The 6000-nt window shown below is 40.7% G+C and overlaps 1 protein-coding gene across 2 annotated transcripts in view; it reads right to left on the reverse strand.

Annotated features, from left to right (window-relative positions):
• LOC141762904 (E3 ubiquitin-protein ligase Midline-1-like) overlaps positions 1–4886 on the reverse strand; it is a 63885-nt gene extending 58999 nt beyond the window's left edge. The window contains exons 1-2 of one of the 2 annotated variants that reach the window (XM_074627056.1): positions 4745–4886; positions 4489–4571 (exon numbers count right to left, since the gene is read on the reverse strand). The gene's annotated coding sequence lies outside the window, so the exon portion shown is untranslated. Of the gene's footprint in view, positions 1–4488; positions 4692–4744 lie in introns of those variants that run through there. The other variant, XM_074627055.1, reaches the window with a different exon arrangement.
• Positions 4887–6000: the final 1114 nt, after the last annotated feature.

A 6000-nucleotide genomic window follows, 5' to 3' on the forward strand; every position in this document is an offset into this window, starting at 1 on the left:
AATCAATTCCTATAATCCACGTACTTGTGTACCAGGAAGTATAAAGAATGACAAACACTGTGTAGAGAGGATGTCAGGGTGGATGGGTGGTTAAAAAACACAAGTCAATGTTAATTTATTTCTTATGTAACTTGCCTAAAATACCTAACCTTAACCATTTGAGGTCAGTACCTAACCTTAACCATTCAAGGTCAATGCCTAACCTCAATTATTCAAGGTCAATGCCTAACCTTAACCATTCAAGGTCAATGCGTAACCTTAACCATTTGAGGTCAATACCTAACCTTAACCCATCGAGGTAATTTTTGATTGGCAATTGCATGAACTGCGTTGCAAACAAGTTTGAAAAGCTTTGTCTTAGTGCAGCTTAATTGCATGCAACTCTCCAGGGCTGATCAAGAGAGAAACTCCTGAAATATTATATTGTATCCTATTGTATTAAAGAATATTGTTATTCTGAGTGTGAGTTCTCGTAGCGGTTTTCCAGTTTCCCAGCCTATTTAACAATAATAAGACTCCACCATTGTCCTGTAGTGGCTGGCACAAGCACACACTGTATTGAGAGAAGTTGGATCGCCAACGCAGCCAGAGCTGCAGTGGACCCAAAGCTGTGTGTTTAGCAGAGGCCGAACAGAGCAGGGGCACTTGACTAGTTCACGGTCCATCTCATCACCAAGTGTCTTTGGCTCTCTCAAGCTTTGTCATTGTGCAGATAAACATTCAAGTGCCATGTTTGGTCACCCGGAGAACAAACCGGCCCATTCACACAGTCCAAAACCCCGAGGGTGGATGAAAGGGGGTCATTGCAAATAAAATGCCTCGGCTTGCATTTAAAACTCCCCCTACTTCTTTCCGAAACCCCCGCTGTCCTTTCTCTCCATTCAAACTAATTTTTCTGGGCTTTGGTATAAGACAAGGAGGTGGCGAGGAGCCAGAGTTCGGCTGCCGGGGAGCTGAAACATGAATGCCAAGCTCTCGAGTCCCTCGGCAGAGAGATGGGATTTTATAGCTGGAATGCAGGGGGTTTGGCCGGGCATGAAAAAGATTGGACACATTGGGAGTTGCTGATGCCAAGGCCTCCTAGCTCGGGACCCCGCTGGGCTCCAAATATGGCAATGGGGGTGTTAAAACTGAAAATAATTTGAGCATACTGCAGGGACATTTTGAACGCGTAATGTAATATTCTAATATTAAAATCAACTGACCCTTTTCATGATAAAAAAGTGATTGAATCTATAGGTTTTTTTCTGAAAAAATTACACAAATACCTTCACTATGTAGCCATCTTTGGCTTTCACCAACACCTTTACTCCTCGAAGTGACAAGCCACGAACTCACATCTACGCTCTGGGTTCATGTCTCCGAACCTTCCTCCACACACCGTTTCACTTCATTTTAGCTCAGCGCCAGTAGCTCCAGGTACGCAACTGTCACATCCTGCTGCATTCAGCAGCGCCTCCTCTCTCCACATGTCAGCACTGATAAGGGAGCGGAGTGTGTGGAATCCGTAATGGGGAAGGGGAGGGACCGGGGTTGTTGTGAACTGCAAATACGTCCGTGATCACAACAGTAATGGCTACCTCGAACGGTTTCTGTTGGCTCGGCTAGAAATGAATAATGAAACGTTTCATCCAAATTGAAGCAAAAGGTCAATGCTCTACCAGGACTCCTGCAATCTACTCATGTTGCAACATGTGATTCTTTAGAAACATCATGCTTTTATCTGGCTCAAAAAAACATTTCAACATGGATGAAACATGAATTGCATCGATATAAAATGGAATTTCTGGGGGGGAATTGCATTTTAAGATATGTTCCATGTATCTTGCGCTTAAAGAGGACCTATTATGTTCATTTTCAGGTGCATAGTTGTGTTTTGGGTTTCTACTAGAACATGTTTACATGCTTTAACGTTAAAAAAAAACACTTTATTGTTCACATACTGGCTGCCCCCCGAACCAAAACTCTTCGGACTCCGCTCTAACTTGTTACTTGGTGACATCACCACGTTACGGAAGAAAAGGCGGGACTTCAAGCAAGGCGTTTCAGGCAGTTCAGGAGCAGTCTTTCTCCATTTGGTGTTGACTTTGGGCTTTGTAACTTTCAGACCTTTTACATGCACAAAAAAACATATAACACACTGAAGGAAAGGGAAAAAGTACTAAAGCATAATAGGTCCCCTTTAAGTAAGTTGTAGATTCATGCTGCTCAATCAGCCACAGAGGAATCCCACCGACTGCACCAGCAGCTAAATCCACTTTACATCATTATTCAATATTTAGAGCTGTGTGTGTTTGTGTGCCGGCCTTTAATAAACCAAACACATTTCACCAGAACATCGCTCCAGTTCAAAAATAAGTCCACGGCGACATTCAAAGCAGGCAATCACGAATATAACCTGCTGATATAGTGTAGGTAAACACGCATGTTCACCATAAACCTCCATGTTCAGCATGCAGCTTGGTTAAGTTGTCCATAATTGATAACCGAGTGTATACACTGTCTGTATTATTCATCGACCACGTCAGTTGCAATTCACTTCAGACACATTGCTTCGCAGTGAAGCATGGGAGGGTGTTTAAAGCCGAAACGTCACAGAAATTCATGCAGACCTGAAGGAATTTGAACTACTTATCATATGAAGTTTTAACCTTTGCAGAGTACATATTTGCATTAAAACCCGGCGGTAGAAAGCAAGGGAGGAACTTTATAGTGAATAATCTTCAGTATGGAGGCGTCTGAGAGCACAGACGAATAATTCCATTAAAGTACAATATAATGAGAAATATCAATCAAAGTGTCAATCAAAGTTGTTGCTGTTATAGAAGGTGCTTGCGAATTTAAATCAGTCTTTAAATTATTTATAGGGCTGTCAAAGTTAACTCGCTAATAACGCAATTATGTTTTAATGCCACTAATTTTATTTAACTCATTAACACAACTTGCGATTTTTAGGTTGTAGTTTTAAAGTGAGAGTGAAGATACTGGCATCATATGAACATTTTTGACTAAAACATAAGATGCATCCTCATAATTCTAACAGTACTCTGAGGTCACCACAGAGACTAACAAAGCCAACAAACAAGGCCTATTATACTGACAAGCGGAAGATTTAGCTTCATGATATATCCAGTTCAAATGTGGAACATTGGCTTCCATAATACGGACATAAGTCCAAACAAGCAATTTGCCCATTGGCTCATGTACGCAGAAAACACAGAATAAATTGGATAATATGTTGGTATAAACAAACAAAGGCCTTCTGGGTAGTTGCAGGGTACAGCGAACAATCTAGTGGTAAAACATAAATATGTCATTGTGTAAATTTAACATGCAACACAGAACAGATAGTCCTCGACTTCAGTGGGTTGACAAGTGGTTTTAAAAATGCTCAACCACACATTGATTATGTAATAGGTGATTAGATATGACCCAATAAATACAACACAGGTACGAATGTAATGCAACCAGATTGTTTAGTTAATAGAGTGCTGCAGGGATGACGTGTTTCGCACTGGTTCCCTCGACAAAAAGCCAATGTGATTTTTCCATTGGGTTATTGATTATTGCAGAAAATAAGCTCTGCGACAAACAAAAGTTTATGATACTTCATAATGAATCTTCATAAATGACGTGTGAATGCAGTCGCCAGAAATAAAAAGCTAACGTTATGCTATAGACAAACTACACCACCGTCGCATGAGCATGAGTATACACAACGAGGCATGATGACGTTTAGTAGTCTCATTAAGACACTTGTTAGCAGCCGCCTTTTTTAAGATGCATAAAGGCTTCAAAATTCAAGAGTTGGGCATCTACTGACATAATTTATATTGTAGAGCAAAACGTTAAAATCTCTTAGGCTTGTGTTTAACCACAGACCTTATCTAACTAAAAACCCATTCAAAAAACCCATTGACTTCCAGTAGAACTCTATATGCAGGGGCTTTATGTGGACAATTATAGTGGTATTAAGTACCTTCAAATTGTGTATAACCACTGTAAAGTAATAGTAATAAAGCAGTAATTTACAGTTATTTGATCATATTTACATAACAAACTATAGTATTTTATTGTTTCCATTTAAAAGGTAGTTGTTTTGTGTCCATCTACTCATGTACTTAGAGGTTGAATTAAGGACCCTGCAGACCTTTAATGAAGCATCTTGAGTTCATGGTTACCAAACACAAAGCCAACCGAAAGTCAATGAACAACACATGCAGCAAATCAAGTTCAAAACTAAAAACAAAGCTGCGCAAAAAGCCACGCCGAGACAATGACAGCGGCAGACACGTGCATCCAAACTCCCACGCTTGGACCACATGGAGCAATCTAGACCCCCCTCCCCACCCCGTCCCGACCCACTCCGATGTATGACATCCCATTGTGCATGTGCTACGAGGAAGAAGAGGGGAAAAAAAGACCCTAAACCGCCTCTAAAGGAATGGTCCCAATGAAAGTGAATTAAGCAACAAAGGAGGCACTTACATTCAAGAGCCTCACATGGTCCTCCGACAGAAAAGAAGAGAAGCGTGCAGTGATTCCAGTCTGGGGAAACAACAGTGAGTAACCTTGAAGAGAGAGGGAAGGGAAAGGAGAGAGAGATGGAAAAAGAAAGGTGAGAGAGGACGCAGATTCATGCATCCGCACACCCAGCGCACTCGCAAATCAAAACACTTAGGATCTTTTCTTGCATCTCCCCTCCTCCTCCTCCTGTTCAGCTGCCCCTCCACCCCCACCTTACCCGTGCCTTCGGGTTTTACTTGTCATGTGTTCAGGCTCAGGCAAGCGTGAAGCGGACTGAGGAAACCAGCGCTGCAAGTGCTTCGTCCAGCGGTCTTGAAACTCATGCTTGTATTACTGGGAACATTGAGCTTTCTTGGACCCTCCTGCGCTTTTGATCCAGAGCAGATGGATGGTGAGGCGGGAGACGGTATCCAGCATCTTGGCTTGTCTCTCACACCTTCTTGGGATCTCATCCTAAAAATAAATAGAAAAAAAATCTCCTGTGGAAAATGTAGATAAATCTCTTTCCGAGGCATGTGTCCAGTTTCCAACAACAGTTGGCTCCAATTTTACACCTCAGTCCCAACAAGGATAATGAAACTGCAGACACACTCACATTGTCTCGATTCAATTAAATGCAGGGCTCTCGCTGTGCAACCATTTGCTGATTACACAAAATATTACACTCCATATATCTATTTTTTTTCTCTCATTTAAAGAGCTGATGCAAACTGCCTCAATTTTTCATAATGTTTGCAATTTTCCCCAGCTTTGAGTTGCTTTTAAATTTTAGCTGTCGTCACCCAAGGGAACAAAAGCACAGCGGGATCAGCAGATGTTTTCATATTCAAACTCAAACACAGTTTAACTTTGAGCACTTTGGGCTGAAACTGTGCTTTTAAAGACTAATATAGTATTTTATTTACCAAGAGCTGATGTTTTAATTTGACTATTCTCTTGCCAGAAAATAAAACAATTGTAAATCCTCCATAACTTTGGTCTTGGTGGGAAGTAAAAGTCATGTAATCAACATGTAGACCATCATGGGACACTGAAATATTTAAAGGCAGACAATTGAAATTACTTCAGGCGGGTTATGTCCAGAGTCTCTAAGATTCATTTGGATGTTTTTAATTAAACTTCACTAATCATGGTTTTAATTTTTAACTGGAGTCCTAATCTAGTAGATGACAAAAGTATTAATAATGCAGTTTCTTTGGGCTGTATTACTCATCTCATTTTTTAATGATATTATACGTGTTTTAGACTAAGATAATATCTCTATGTTTGCTGATGATATCATTATGTACACACACAATTCCATGGCAATCCATCCAGTAGTTTTTGAGATATTTCAGTCTCAACCAAAGGGGTGGCTCAACCGATTGCCATTGTCATTATCAAACAACCAGGAAATGAGCGAGGAACAGGAGAAAAACACAGAAAAGGAAGATTTGTTTGCAAAAAGAAACACAACGTTTTGGCTACAGAAAC

This window comes from Sebastes fasciatus, chromosome 24 (assembly GCF_043250625.1).
Source record: "Sebastes fasciatus isolate fSebFas1 chromosome 24, fSebFas1.pri, whole genome shotgun sequence".
Lineage (NCBI taxonomy): Eukaryota > Metazoa > Chordata > Actinopteri > Perciformes > Sebastidae > Sebastes > Sebastes fasciatus.